Source organism: Arvicanthis niloticus, chromosome 22 (genome assembly GCF_011762505.2).
Source record: "Arvicanthis niloticus isolate mArvNil1 chromosome 22, mArvNil1.pat.X, whole genome shotgun sequence".
NCBI classification, from domain to species: Eukaryota; Metazoa; Chordata; class Mammalia; order Rodentia; family Muridae; genus Arvicanthis; species Arvicanthis niloticus.
This window is the reverse complement of record NC_133429.1, coordinates 9,162,072-9,178,651: the sequence shown is the minus strand read 5'-3', so window position 1 is coordinate 9,178,651 and position 16,580 is coordinate 9,162,072. Positions and strand designations below refer to the sequence as shown.

Below are 16,580 nucleotides of genomic sequence, written 5' to 3'. Positions count from 1 at the left end.
CCGAGAGAAGAAACTTAATAATGCCTGAATGGTTGGTATAAAAGCAACACTCTTTTTTAAGGGCAACATACAACCTCCTCTGTTAGAAAAGTAAAAAGTACAAGTCTCTTCTATTCTGTAGCAATATTTCAGCTGAGAAGGATAATGAATTTTACAAATGTGATATAGCAGATTCCATTCTTTCTAAATCCAAATCTATAGAAGTACAGAACTGATCATAGCTTTTGATCTCAACAAAACAAGTAATGAAATCCCCTCCTTGCCCCAGTCAATACCCCACTAAGTTGTAAATCAGGGAACCAAGAGTCCAATAGAGCCACCCTGGAAGTGCTGGAGGTGATGTCTCCTTCCACAGTGAGAACTTCCCAAGTCAGGTTTGCTAGTTTATCTGTTCCAGTTTGAAGGTTATTGTGAAGCATATTCATGTTTCTTGCAAAGATAAAAATACTATTCTCAGGGGGTTTCTCCTCCCTGGATTTGTTATTATTGTCTATTTGTTTAATCAGTCTCTCTGGCAGCCAGCATGCAGCATCCACTGTTTGGGAATATATGCAGACAGAACCTCTTCTCCAGATATGCACTGGATCTGACCCATGTCAGTTCAATGATTTCTTGCATTATCTTGACACATAGTGGGTCTTCTGCCTTCCATCTCTGTTGGGCCTCATTTTGCCTCAGAACCAGAGTCAGTATTGAGTTTGTTCTCAAGGCCCAAAACAGGGACAAATTGGGGCCCAACACATCTCCACCTTCAACATTAAATATACCACATCTCTCCAAAGGTCATACCTATTCCAGTACCCTGCACTCAGTGAGGAGGTTGAAGCAAGTGTCCAATGAGTGAAGGTCAAGCTCTGGAGTTTTCACAGTCTGAGCGACACTACTTATGTTCTGGGAAACACTTGACTTCTTGGTGAGATCTTGATCTCCTGTAAATGACCAACAACCTGTTCACGGAACAATGTTCCTCTGACATGATGAAAACATGTGGACAGTGAGACCACAAAAGGAAATGGTTCCAATGTCTACCACTCTAATGCACCCAATTCTGTCTTCTAGGGATCACTAACAAATCTGCATACTGCCCAGAAGATGAGTCAAGGTGTTGCAGTTAGCATGGCTGGTGACATGAATCACACAGAAGTTCATCACAAATCAGAAAGACAAGATTCAGGTGGTCTCAAGGGTCTTTCCTTAGTCTCCTTTTAGAGACAGAATTGAAATACACAGTGGACCTCATCTTTTACATTCAGGTAATATGATGAATTTAGATAATGTAGCCTTTATGCTAAGACACTGGGATTCCAAACAGCTATGAGAGGAAAGGGCCCAAAGTGGAGCTCAGTCCTGCAGCTCATACCATGCATAGCTGATGTCCTGAGGTTCTGTTCTCAGAGGGCAGCATGGGGAAATGTCTATTTCTTGTAAAAGGAAACACTCCCAAGCAGTCTCAGGTCTCTGCACCTCGAGTAGAGGCATTGATTGCACCACATGCTAAATAAAGTGAGGCTGGAAACATGGCTGCAATATGAATAATCCTACCACGCTTGCTGCAGTTGACGTCATGGATATGCCCCCTATAGCTTTATCCAATGCCATCCAGGTTTGAGTTACATACTCTTGCTAGAATAACAACCCAATGCTTCTAAATTATCAATATATGGGAGAAGAGGGTATTTATTGTGCTTTGGGTAAAAGTACCCATGTCTGTCCATACTTGACATAAATATTCACTGTGTCCTTGTGAGAAGGGGGAAACCAGGCTGAGGAAGGTCAGTCCTGAGAATGACTGCCCTGACAACAGAGAAACCCATCAAGGTGCACAGGAAAGGGCCACATCTGAAGCCCTGCTTGACAGGCCACAGACCCACTATTTCACCTTCCTCCTGTCTTTCTTTGTCCATTTCAGTCATTTTTACAGCCATCACCTTGGCACACAGTCTGCATGTCATCCAGTTCTTACACCTCTCCCATTGTGTAACATGGAAGGATGGTGGTCATGTCCAGTGTCCTGACAGTTCTACAGTAAGCCTGCCTCACTACACATTCAGACCTGTCACAGCAGACTTTGCTCTTGTGTAGTATGGGCAGATGGTGGCCACATCCAGTGTCCTAACAGCTCTAAAATGAACCCACTTTACTATACATCTAGGCCTGTCACAGCAGGATTTGCTGTGAACCATGTAGGCATTTTCCTCCTTTTGTGTACTTTTCTTGAAATGTAGACATAGGGGATGATATCTGAGCATATCCCTGAACCTTGTAAGTCTTCACAGCTCCTTCATCATGTCTGTGGCATTTTTTTAAGTTTCTTTTTTTAATTGGATATTTTATTTACACTTCAGATGCCATCTCCTTTCCCCATTCCCACCCTTGGAAAATCCCTATCCCATGCCCCATTTTCCTTTTTGCATTTATACATTTTTTAAAAAAATGTTAATAATAGGCTTTATAAGTTTGGTATTGTTAAATCAGAGGTGTAAACCCACTACCCAACCTACATATATCAGGAAATGCACCTTTGTGGAAAAGACAGACACTACCTCAGTGTAAAAGGTTGAAAAACAATCTTCCAAGCAAATGGTCCCAAGAAACAAGCGGGAGTAGCAATTCTAATATCAAATAAAATCAGTTTTCAACCAGAAGTAATCAAAAAAGATAAAGAAGGACACTTCATATTCATCAAAGGAAAAATGTACCAAGAGGAACTCGCAATTCTCAACATCTATGCCCCAAATACAAGGGCACCCACATACATAAAAGAAACTTTACTAAAGCTTAAAGCATACATTACACCCTACACAATAATAGTGGGAGATTTCAACACCCCACTCTCAGCTATGGACAGATCATGGAAACAGAAACTAAATCGAGACACAATGAAACTAACAGAAGTTATGAACCAATTGGACTTAACTAACATCTATAGAACATTTCATCCTAAAACAAAAGAATATACCTTCTTCTCAGCACTTCATGGTACCTTCTCCAAAATAGACCATATAATTAGTCACAAAACAGGCCTCAACAGATACAAAAAGACTGAAATAATCCCTAGTACCTTATCAGATCACCATGGACTAAGACTCGTCTGTGGCATTTTGAAATGAGCCACTGCTCCAATTTCAACCATTGCAATGGCAGCCAAATACCTCATTCATTCCTGAACTGGTACTCATCTCACCTCCAAACTACTCAGAGTATATAATCCCTCTCTCAATTCCCTGAGGTCTAGAAGATGAGCTGACTCTTGGAGGGAAAGCAGAGGTGAAAGATCCTCTCTTGAGCATCTTCAGAGAGTTTTAGCTATTCAGATCCACATAGAGGGAGATCATGACTGCATTCTGGTCTTTGAGAGCACCATATATTCTTGGGACATGAAGCAATGACATTGGGATTCCACTAAAGTTGAAGAGGCCCATACTCTCATAGCAGAGTGCTGTGTCTTTTTAAATCTTAGGGGAGAGATGGTCTCCCTCCACAGATATGAACAGGGTTTAGTACTGCTCAAGCTGAGAGATGAGCACAGTCAATCAGAAGGTAGACTATTTCTTCTGGCCCAACATGGAGGCATGGATCACCTGTCTGATTCTTTCTGCTGCCTGGAAATCCCAGGCTCTTTTGAGTTTAGCATAGGGAACCACTGGGTTCAGGACAATGGGGGTCTATGATTTAGAAGTGCCTCCATTTCCAGCACATTCTGTGCACATACCAACTACACTCTCTTGATACAAAGATCACCTGATCTTTGACAAAGGAGCTAAAACCATACAGTGGAAAAAAGACAGTATTTTCAACAGGTGGTACTGGTTGAACTGGAGGTCAGCATGTGGGAAAATGCAAATCGAGCCATTCATATCTCCTTGTACAAAACTCAAGTCCAACTGGATTAAGGACTTCCATATAAAAGCAGACACACTGAAACTAATAGAAGAGAAAGTGGGGAAGATCCTCAAACACATGGGCACATGGATACATGGGAGAAGTTCCTGAACAGGACACTAATGGCTTATGCTCTAAGATCAAGAATTGACAAATGGGACCTCATAAAATTGAAAAGCTTCTGTAAGGCAAGGGACACTGTCAATAGGACAAAAATAGCCACCCACAGATTGGGAAAAGATCTTTACCAATCCAACATCAGAAATGCAGTTTTAATATCTTCAGACAGAAATCTGATATTAGGCTAGAACAAAAAAGAAATTTCAGGTAGGAATCTAAATCTTAGGATTGAACAAAGAAGTAATTTCAGACACGAATCTAAATTTTAGACTATACCAAGGAAGTAGTCATTAGACATGAAAATGACCTTACTCTAGGACAGAGAAGTAGACTCAGTTACTTTGATAAGCCCTTAGAAACAGTGATCATGGGAGTGTTCACATAACTGGGTTTAATGCATTGCATTTTCTTTGACTATTTGTGTTTATTGTCTTGCTTGTTCCTTGACTATTTGCATCTATTGTATTGCTAGACCCTCAACCTAGAAGTGACCTTAATACAAGCAAATAATCAAATGGTATAAAAGCATAAAGGAGTAGGGGCAATGTGATAGGGGGTTCTAGAGAGGGGAGATGGGAAAAAGTATGGTATTGTAAATAAATAAAATATCCAATAAAAACAATTTTAAAATACTGCAGTTCTGTGCTTTGTGGTTATTGATCCTTTTCAAACTTGTTTGGGCACAAGGCTCAGAGGCTGATATTTCCAAGATTTGCACCTATGAAATTCACAATCCCACAGCTCAAAACAGTACGGACACCACTCTGGAATGCATCCAAAGACAAGGTGTCTGATTTAAGAATTTTACAGATTTGTTTATAGGTCCAGGACTCAGGAACACAAAACCTACAAAGAATCATTAAGGGATTCCAACTTTAGAAACTGAGGGATGCCATTAAAGAAATGACCCATGGGATGCTCACACAGACACAGTATTTCCTCTGTGACCCACAGTGCTGTGATTGGCATGCTCTCTGGCAACCTCAAAATGAGGTCACCATTTATAGAATAACAGTGCAGGGGGCAGAGCAGTCCAGTGGCCCTAGAGTGGTGTAGTGGGTGGTCCCAGGAGATACTGAGATCACTCCATCCCCTACATCTAGGATGAAAGCAAGAGTAAAACAGGAAGGATTTTGTGAGATTGAGATCTCTGGCCCAAATGAGGCCTAGGTGTCAGCCACCAGGCTGGAAGAGCACATCTGCCTCTGTATAGAGGATTCAGGTCAGGAATGTCAACAGGGACAGAGGAGTCAATGCTCACCCTATGAATATACTGTACCTAACATCTTGCACTATGACAAAACAAAGATAAGGTAGCTTGCCGATACAGGCATGGCACACTGCTGGCATAGTGAGATTCACTGGAAAGTACAAGATTGGTTGAGTACACAGGAGGGCTGGCAATGCGGCAGAAGTGTAGGACACACACTGAGATCATGTGCCAGGTAACATGAGCTACATAGCCACACAGCTGAACAGAGGGGCTTTCTTGCTCTGACTGGAGGAGAACCATGGTAGGGCCTGCCTCAGCCCTCAATCTGTACCTTTGATTTCCACTGCTTCTCTCTCTTGCAAGTCACAAGCAGTATGAAGCACTACCCTTGGCTGCCAGCATCTCTTTGGCTTTGTTCATATTACAGACAGGGCAAAGAAGAATCTATTCTCCTGCTACCTATGACCTAGACTAGGGACAAGAGAACATCAGATCCATAGGCCCAGTATTCTGACCATTCCTACAGGGCATCAGGGATATAGTTTATCATTGGATTTCCTGCCCTTAGAAGCCAAATAAATCTGTCAGTCCAGCAATCTTATCAAGGATGATACTCTGGGAGTCATCTAAGCCAGCCTTATACTTAACCCTTCCTGCTGGCTATTTGCTGGTCAGTCAATTCCTCTGTGGTATTGAAGAGCAATGAGCTAAGTAAGGACCTCAAAGTCACCCTAAGACTCCATCCTATTGTTCACACCGTGAGAAGAACTTAAGATTGACCTGAGAACAGCTCAAGAGTTCACACTTGGGCAGCACCACAAAGAACAGTAGAGCAAAGCTCACATGGACTCAGGAGTTTGGACCCTGACTCCATAGTGCTTTGTCAGAGAGTATTTTACACACTATACTGTATCCTCAGGACCAGAGCCACTAAGTGAGTGGCAGGATATGTGTGCAGTTAATAGCCAATGGCATCATCAGTGACAAGCTGCAGGGAAACCTCTAACCCAGACTCCAAGATGGGGCCAAGAGCCATCAAGGAAAGCTTCCTAAGAGAAAACTATTCCCAAGAGAATTACAGCTCAATAACACTGATGCTCTCAGATGATTCTTGCTGAAATAATTCATGTATTTTTTACCTTCTGAACAGGGAACTTATAAACAATATGGAGTCAGACAAAGTGGCAGCCTACAGAACTGAAAAAGGTTTTTACCATCTATACATATAAAAGACGGCAAATATTCAAAATATATAAAGAATTTTAAAATCTGGACATCTAGAAAACAATTCAATTTTTTAAAAATGAGGTATATATAAACAAACAATTTTCTAAAGAGGAATTGCAAATGGCTGAGAAGCACTTAAAGAAATGTTCAACACCCTTAGTTATCAAGGAAATGCAAATCAAAAAACTACTCTGAAATTTCATCTTACACCAGTCATAGTAGCTAAGAAAATAAAACAAAAGATAGCTGTGCTGGTGAGGATGTGGAGTCAGAACACTCCTCCATTGTTGGTGGGAGGACAAACTTGCATAGCCACTGTGGCAATCAGTGTGGCAGTTCCTCAGAAAGATGAGAATTATCTCCCCCAAGACCAGCTAAATCATTCTCAGGTATATACCCAAGGTATGCTTCATTCTATCACAGAGACATACTTGCTCAACTATGCTCATTGCTAATCTATTCATAATGGCCAGAAACTGCAAACTGCCTGGATGATTTGTCAGTGGATGAAGAAATATAGAAAATGTGGTACATTTACACAATGCAGTATTACTCAGCTGTTAAGAAAATGAATTCAAGAAATCAGCAGGCAAATGAATGGAACTAGGGGAAAATTCATCCTGAATGAGGTAACCCAAACCCAGAAAGACAAATATGGTGTATATCTGCTTATATGTGATGTTAGTTATAAGTTTTTAATAAGCAAGCTACAATCCTTATAGCCACAGAGATTAGGGATAAAGTAAGGGAATGGAGAAGAGGGAGTGTCCTGAGGAAGGGAAAATACCTATGCCAGATGGATAAGGCATAGACAGGAAATAGAAGGATCTAATGGTGAGGATTTTTCTCTAATTTAAAAATTTGTTTATGGTCAGAATGTGAACTGTTCCCAATGAACACTTCCCACAGTCAAAATTTCTGACCAAGAATTGTTCCTGTCTAAGAGAACTGCAGGGAGAAAAATAGAGAAAAGATTAAAGGAAAGGCAGGCCAATAACCAGCCCAAGTTGGGATCTATCTCATCAGGGTGGGGTTGGAGAGACATCAAGTCCTGGCACTATTACTGATGCTCTGATGTGCTTACAGACAGGTGCCTGGCATGGCTGTCCTCTGAGAGGCCCAACCAGCAGCTGACTGAGACAGAGGCAGATACCTACACCCAACCATTGGACTGCAGTTGGGGACCCCTAAAGTTGAATTAGGGAAAGAACTGAAGAAGCTCAAGCAAAGGGTGACCCCATAGGAAGACCAGCACACTCAACTAACCCAGAATCCTGGGAGCTTCCAGAGACTGAGCCACCAACCAGGAGCATACACAGGACAGTCCACATAGCAGAGGTCTGCCTGGTCTGGCCACAATGGGCGAAGATGTGCTTGATCCTCAGGAGACTTGAGGCCCCAGGGAAGAGAGAGGCCTAATTGGGTATAGCATTCTCTTGGAGGCAAGGCAGAGGAAGAACAGGATAAGGAACTGTGGGATGGGAGACAAATAGGAGGCAATTACTAGAATGTAAATAAATAAAATAACTTAATAATAAAAAGAAAAATCAAAGCAAAGTCAAACATATCCCACGCCTGAGTGTCACTATCAGTCCTGCTTACACTGGCCCATCACCTCATAATCTCTCCCTATGCTATTTGATGAAAACACAAGTAACTAAAACATTTCCTATTATATTATCCTCTTCATAATGCATCCCACAGATCTCTCTACTTAAGTACTGCAAGGTTTTTTTGTTTTTGTTTTATTTTCTTTCATACATTACATGCCTACCACAGTATTCCCTCCTTCCTCTCTTCCCAGTCCCTCCCCCCTCCCTCTCCCCCAAGATCCACGCCTACATTTTCTTTTAAGATATTTAAGAAATGTTCCCAGAGATAACAACCATACACAGGATATTATGGAACTGTAAATCTAGTTACATCCCTTCATATTAGGGCTGGATGAAGCAACCTAGTAGGAGGAAAATGGGCCCAAAAGCAGGCAACAGAGACAGAAACCACCCCTGCCCGCACTCTTATGAGTCCCACAAGAAGAAAAAACTACACAACTATAACATACAGGCCTAGGCCAGAACCATATAGGCTCCCTGATTGTCAGTTCAGTCTCTGTGAGCCCATATGAGCCCTGGTCAGTCAATTCTGTGGGCCAATTTCTTGTGGTGTCCTTGACAGCTCTGGCTCCTACAATTCTTCCTTCTCTTCTTCCACAGACTCTCTTGAGCTCCACCTAGTGTTTGGCTGTTGGTCTCACACGGCAAGGTCTGTGCTTAACCACAATTTATTCAAGCAGTTGTATATTGATACATAACTGGGTTATATTTGTCCTATTTGTTATACTACCTTTCATCTATTTGTATTCTGCCCTAGCATATGGTATGAATTTTAATTTGCTCCACAAAAGGATATTTCCAAGTAGCTATCCTGCATTCTAAACCATCTACTGAATTTTTTCTATCCACATTGGCTGAAGCTACTGTCTTTAGTAAAGAATAAATTATGTGTATGCAAGTCTGTCCTGTACTTCTTCTTCATGGGCTAATTCTAGAGGCTGCAGACACAGTAGGCCTACCAGTGCTCTTACTATGAGTTTTCTAATGATTCTTCTTAGAGTGTTTGTGTGTTGGTTCACTTTTTAAGGGGAGCATCTGCTGCTTTATTGACCAGACTCAGGGAAAACTCCTAGGCAGAAGCAATTCACCTGACTCAGCCTCCTGAATAGTTCAGACTACAAATGTGTGCTACCACACCCAGCTCCAGAAATGCTGTCTTTCAATACAACCTTTGCAACAGCCCTATCAGATAATTAGCATGTATATGAACTGTCTAATAATGGTCTTACCTCGTTTATAACAAGTGCTTTTCTCTTCTATCTTCTGTAGTTGCTTATATATGTTAATTGTGTCGACACATATACTTATTAGTGAACTGTCTCTGTATTTGTAGTAAGTTTCATTACTACCCTAGGTTTATATAAAATATCACAGATGGGATGATAGCGTGGCTCAATTGGAGAAGCCTAACATGTACAATACCCTGATTTCAAAACACCATATCTGTAAACTGTGCAATTAATTAATTCTAATTGTACCTTTCTAATTTTCACACTCATCATCTAAACAGTCCAATAAAAATGCAGATATTAGAATGTATTAAAATGTAAAGCTTAACTAGATACATCCAGAAAGGTTCACTTTAAACACAACCTTAGGAGAAAAGGGTTCAAACCATAGGAAAGTTGACTAACAGGAGGAATCAAAGATCAAGATGGGAAACCTCAGCTCACATAAAAGAGCAGGCCATAATGACGAGCATCAGAATGACATAGCTACTGAATACTGAATGTGTATGTTCCTACTGTAACAGATTTCAACATCAGGAAATATAGACAACTCTGGGAGAGAAACAAACACCCCCTTAGTCACTGACAGAACTAAACATCAATCAGCAAATTATGGAAGTTCTTAATAATGGTACTGGCCATCTCAATTTCACTGGCATTTTACTCAATTTCTTGACTTCCACACAGGAAGAAATAAGTGTTATTCTACATTATTTTCAAGGGCATTTGAAATGTTCATTAGGAACAGTTCACATTCTGACCATCAGCACATTTTGAAAGTGGAGAAAAATCATAGGTATATTATCTCACTGGATCAAAGCACTTGAAACAGCCAAAATTTTAAAATAAAGAATAATATCAACTTCTGAAACAGATATTTAAGTAACATTTTGAAATTAATGATAATAAAAATTATCTGTGGAATGAAGTTAATCACCAATAAAAGCAAGATCATGTTTCTGTGTTTACATTGGGATGAAAAAGAGGCAAAGATATAGGTTTCTACCCTGAAAAGATAGAAAATAAATGTGGAACCTAAACCAAAGAAAAGGATCACAGAGGTGAAAACAGATGTTCAGTGTTTAAAAAAAGACCAAACTTTAGACAGGAGCTGAAGAGAGGGCTCCCTGAGTAAGCAAACTTGCTATACAAGCATGAGGAGCTGAGTTTGAATCCCTAGCACCCAGGTTAAAAAAAACTAAGGCACAAGGGTGCCTGCATGAAACCTCAGTGTTACAAGGCAAACACAGTTGGACCCATCCATGTGCTAGCTGGCCAGCAAACTTAAAACCAAGGCGAGCTTCCAGTTCTGAGAGACCACAGACCATCTCAAGGCAATAATGAAGAGAAGGGACCCAATTCTTGCTCTGGTCTCTGCATATATGCACACTCACATGCAATGCACACACAACATGCACATGAGTGTGTATACACACAGAGATAACTCTCCAGATAAAAGTAGCTTTGACATTTAATTGCATTAAAAACCTCTAATAATACTCAAGAAAAACTAAGCATGGATCATGAACATCAAAGAAAGAGCCTCACCTCAGAGTCTATAAGAAGCAAAAATAATAATGAATATTATAAACAAACTCACGGCAATGAAATAAAAATTAAATGTTAGCAGACATAATCCATGAAAAATAAACCATACTGAAGCTGATAACTGAATCTGAAAAAGCTGACTAGCTAACTCTAAAACAATTAAGTGTTAATCAGTTATATGTACTAAAAACCCAAGTTCAGACAGTTGCATTATTGTACTCCATCAAACATTTAGGGAAAAAAGCAATTTCCAAACATTGGGAAACAAATACACTTCCTCAACTCCTTATTTAAATTCACCACAACCCTAATAACAATGCCTGAAAATGATAAAAACAAAATGTCATGGGTCAACACTCACCATGAATACAGATGTAAAACTAGCTGACAAAATATTGATTAACTGAAGCAAAAACATCTTGAAAGATGATCCTAATGTATAGTCTCCATACCAGGAATTGCTTTAATAGTTGAAAAATCAATTATATACCGACACTGAAAGCATAATCCGTGAAAGTAAACAGTGATTAGGATTTTGTTAAAACTGAAAACTTCTGTTCTGTAATACAAAGAATAATGTTAACATTCACATGTCAACATGGACAAACACTCTTAACAAAAATCAATGCTGCAAACCCCAAAGTGCCTTACCTTAAGTGATGCTACAGTGCTGTTTTAGTTAGGATTTCTATTGTTGTGATAAAACAGCATGACCAAAAAGCAAATTGGGGAGAAAAAGAATTTATCTGGCTTACACTTCCACACTGTAGTTTATCACTGAATGAAACCAAGGCAGGAACTCACAGGGCAGTAACCTGGGGGTTAGGTACAGATGCAGAGGCCATGAAGGGGTAATGCTTACTGGCTTGCTCAGCCTGTACTGAAAAAAGTTTAAACCCACTACAGTTTTGAAAACCTACCAAACCCACCAATCCCTGAGCCCAAAAAACTACCAATCCCTGGGCTCGTCTTGAAATCCCACCAATCCTATCCTAGAAATCAAGAAACCCTATATAAAGCCTGCCTCCTGCTCAGTTCCCTGTGGCTTCTCACCTAAGCAGAGGCAGCCACTCTCCTGTGTCTTTCCCTGAAGTGGAAACTTAAGGGTTATTTGAAAAGTCAGTTGGATGGTGTTTTTGCTGGGGAAACCCTCAACCTAGAACTGACCTTAATACATGGAAGTAATTAAAATGGTATAAAAGCATAAAGGAGGAAAGGGGGTTGGATAGGGAGTTCTAGGGAGGGGAAATGGGAAAAGGGGATGACATCTGTATTGTAAATAAATAAAATGTTCAATTAAACATTTTTTAACAAAAGAAGATAAAATTAGGTCCAAATATATTGTTAGAAATTTAAAACACCCCATAGTGAAACAAAAGTAAACAAATATAAAATTGTCAATCCACTAAAAAGTCCAATAAGGAATAAAATTCACGTAAAACTAAAGAGAAAAGCAAAAACATGGAAGAAATAAGGCAAATATAAAATTCTAAAGTCATCAATAACAATAAATGTGAAGAGATAATATTTTGCTACCAGAGGTTGAGAACTCAAAGCAGGTTATTCATCTATGCTATAGAAGAGTCCTTCAAGCTGAACCTGGTAGCACAGGCCTGAAATTGCAGCCACTTTGAAGGCTGAGGCAGTAGGACTCAAAATTCAAGGCAAACCTCAGCAACTCTGAGATCCTATCTCAGAAAATTAAATTGAGGGCTGGGGATGTAGTTCAGGCATACAGCATATGGATAGCATCCTGACAACCCCCTCCCACCCACAAAACAAAGAAAGATCAGGAAGAGGAACCAGCATTTAAGGAAAAAGGCAAAGCAAAGATAAATCAGATAAATAAAAACAAACACTATTCAAAGCCAAAAGTACTCAAATAAGGAATAAGCTACAGAGGGATTTGTAGGCCACAGTCCATAGGATGAATACATACAATCCACTGTTTGCTTTTGTATGGCCTGAAAGCCATTTTTATATATGTAAAGGGTTGCATAAAAATAGGAATATGAAAATATTCATGAATATGAAATAAAAATATGAAATACTCATGGTTTACAAAGCCTAAAGTATTCACTGAGTAATGCTTTAAGAAAATGTTACTATCTTTGCACATTTTGTGCAACTATAAAAGAATTAGCTAAGACTAGAAAATTCATAATTTATAGAAAGTTTGCTCACAGTCTAGAAAGTGCAAGATCCAGGAACCAGAATCTGGCAAGTGCCTGCTTTCCTCCCATTAGAGAACGTGGAAATATAAGATGTGCACATGGGAATACCAGAGGAAACCCATTTTTAGTATCACAGCCCTTATAACCTAACCATCTCTTAAAGGGCACCTCTCACCACTGACACACTGAGGATTACGTGTCCATCCAACATATGAACACTACGGAGTACACTAAAACCAAAGGATCTGCCAAGGTAGTCTGCACTATACTCTAGATGGACAGGTGTGAGATGGCCTGATTCAGAATACTACACACACTGTCACCACTTAGCATGTCACTAAGGTTTCTTTGGCATGTTGATATTGGCATGTACAACTTTTATATGATTACATTTACCAGTCTTTTATTTCTGTTTTCAAGGATATACATTAGAAAGAGGTTCTCCACTTCAACAGTATTTTTTGTTTAAATGTATTACTTTTTCCCCTTATTTTAAAAAATTATCTTTAATCATTTTTTACAGTCCAATAGTTTCCCTCCTCCCAGGTCTGCCCTCCAACAGTTCCTCATACCATTCCTCCTCCCCCAAGCCACCCCCAACTCCACAAGAATGTTCCCACCCCTTACCCCAATCCACAGACCTCCCCACTCCCTGGGGCCTCATGTCTCTCTAGGGTTAGGTGCATGTTCTCTAACTGAGGCCAGACCAGACAGTCCTCTGCTGTATATGTTTCAGGTCTCGGATCAGCTAGTGTATGCTGCCTGGTTGGTGGCTAAGTGTCTGAGTGATCTCAGGGTTTCAGGGCAGTTGAGACTTCTGGTCTTCCTATGGGGTCACCCTCCTCCTCAGCTTCTTCCACTCTTTCCCACAGGGTCTCCAGCTCTGTCCATTGTTTAGATTTAAGTATCTACATCTGACTTGTTCAGCTGCTTGTTGGGCCTCTCCACGGGCAGCCATGCTAGGTTCCTGTCTCACTCAGGATGATATTTTCTAGTTCCATCCATTGGCCTGCAAAACTCATGATTTCCTTGGTCCTAGTAGCTGAATAGTATTTCATTGTGTAAATGAACCACATTTTCTGTATCCATTCTTCTGTTGTGGGACATCTGGGTTGTTTCTAGCTTCTGGCTATTACAAATAAGGCTGCTATGAACATAGTGGAGCATGTGCCCCTGTGGCATGGTGGGGAATCTTTTTGGGTATAGGATTAAGAGTGGTATAGCTGAGTCTTCAGGTAGATCTATTTCCAAAAGTAAATCACTCTGACTGGAGTTAGTGATAAGATGGCAAGGAAAGGTGCAAGGCAAACACATTTTCTGTATCCATTCCTCTATTGAAATACCAATGGCTTGTGCACTAGACCAAGAATTTACAAATGGGACCTCATAAAACTGTAAAGCTTCTGAGTACCGGTGCTCCTTTTGATGGGTCAGAAAAACAGACAGCAATTCATAACAAATTCTGACTTAAGGTCCTCATGTTAATGTTGTAACATAACCTCAGCTTATGTTACATAATGTAACATAACATGAAGAAGGTTGGATGAGAAAACTCACAAGTGATGGTAATTACAGCTCTTCCAAGTTGTTGACTCTAGTCTCTTGATGAACATGTATAAAAGAAGAGTTGTCTAAGGTCTTGAACCAATATATTGACTTTTTCTAAGAATTTCTGGTAAAATCCTAATTAAGAACAGGAAGTTACTAATGTGTCTCAAATGATTTGCCAGAGTTTACATATTACATTTACAAGAAATACGCTTTCCCAAGACATTGCCATGACCATGAGATGATAATACTCTAACAGCAAGACTGCAGAGCTGAGATTAGTGGAGAGAATTCCAGAAGCACTGGACAAATTGAGGAAAGAGAAGGAGGAGGATGGGCAGAAGTAGGTGACAGGGCTTTGGAAGACTTGAAACTCTTCTTGCTGGAAAGACTAAGGTGTACTCTGCTGCAGCCCTGAAGAATATTCACAGCTGATGAAGTCCTACTATCTCACATCTCCACCACCCTACACTATTAGAGAACAGAGCCTGGGCAAAGAATACAACACACTGTTGTCTCTGCACAGGAACTCAACTTTTCTATGAGGTTGGATTAGGATGGAATCTTTTCCTTGTTCCCTCATTGCCTTCCTGAGATGTCAGTAGATGTTACTTTACATTTCTCTGGAAAAAGTCACTCAACAAACCTAACTCAACAAACAAAACTTAGTGGACCCTGGACCTCATGCTTTTTGTAAAGGTACAGCTTATAAAATGTCTGGAGGATTTCTTCCAGAAGTGATTCCCTAGAAGGATTATACTTTGCCTAGAAAGAAAAACTGTGCTTTCTCTTGTGAACCACAAGGAGTTGAGAGTTGAGCAAAGAGAAATCAGGTAATTCCTCCCCTTGCTTTTCCTCCCCTATCCTCAAGGGGAAAGAAAGCTGGGTCTGGAGTCCGCTATAATAAATGAATGTTTTTTCTCCACACTATGAGTTACCTAGACACACGTCAACATTAAAGATTACAACCCTTTCAGAGGCCTAAAATATCAAGGCCATTAAGATCTGGGGGTGACTAATTCTCCTCCTCATTATTTCTCACAAATCAAGGAAGTAGCTCCCATCAAACACAGACACATAACTTACAGGTGAAAGCTAAAGTGTTTCAGGGTCGTCGGTACTCTCTACTACCAAGTCTGAACTATTTAATATTGACCACATCTACAACTCTTCAACGGTGTAAGCAATTGGGTCCCTGGACTAAAACCAACTCACAGATGGGTCACTAAGGCATCGACACCCGATTCGTGGACACCGCAATTGAAAGCGCTTCGGACTCACCGCCACCTGTTGATGCCCAAGTTGGAAGAGCCTGTGAACCAGGGGTCGAGGATGTAGACACAGCGGATGGTGTCCGCGCCCTGGATGCACTCCTTCAGGGCGGGGTTTTCGTGGAGCTGGAGTCCCTTTCCGAACCAATGCACCGCGTTCACCCCCATGTTCTGGGTGCGGCGGGTCACCCCGACTTCCTCTACCGAGAGCTTCAAGGCGGGGAAGCCGGGCTCATGACCCACACCTGCGCTTCCAGGAGAACCTCCTCACCCGAGGAGTGGGGAAAGGGCTGCAGAGAGGGGCGCGGAGGCGGCGAGCGAGCAGCTGGCAGATGAATGGAGGCTGCGGAGGCGCCGGGATCCACGCGCGACGTCCTTCAGGAGCCGGCGCCCAGCGTCCGGAGGACACACATACCTTCCAGGGCCTGAGACCCCCGGAGCGCACGCGATCACGCGGGGCTCGAACCGCCACGACGGCCCGAGCTGGTCGCAGCCACACGGGGAGGTTCGTCACGGAAACCTCAACCAACCGAGCGGTCCGCGGGGAGACGGTGGCGCGCCCGAGACGGACTCCACGGGTGGACACGAGCACACGCGGCCTCCATGCGATGCGGCCTGTGCGCCCCGGAGTGGGCAGCGAGCTCTGAGAGCGCGGGCTGGAGCTCCAGAGGTTGCCCTGGTGACTCCGCGGCCTCCGCCCCGCCCCCGGCTTCTCATTGGGCAGCGCCGGCCCCACGTGACCACCGGCACCTCAT

At 41.6% G+C, this 16,580-nt stretch overlaps 1 protein-coding gene across 2 annotated transcripts in view; it reads right to left on the bottom strand.

Moving 5' to 3' along the window:
* LOC143436006 (rho GTPase-activating protein 20-like) overlaps positions 1 to 16,309 on the bottom strand; it is a 55,761-nt gene extending 39,452 nt beyond the window's left edge. Inside the window, exon 1 of one of the 2 annotated variants that reach the window (XM_076919827.1) lies at positions 15,836 to 16,309. The gene's annotated coding sequence lies outside the window, so the exon portion shown is untranslated. The remainder of the gene's footprint in view (positions 1 to 15,835) is intronic. The other variant, XM_076919826.1, reaches the window with a different exon arrangement.
* Positions 16,310 to 16,580: the final 271 nt, after the last annotated feature.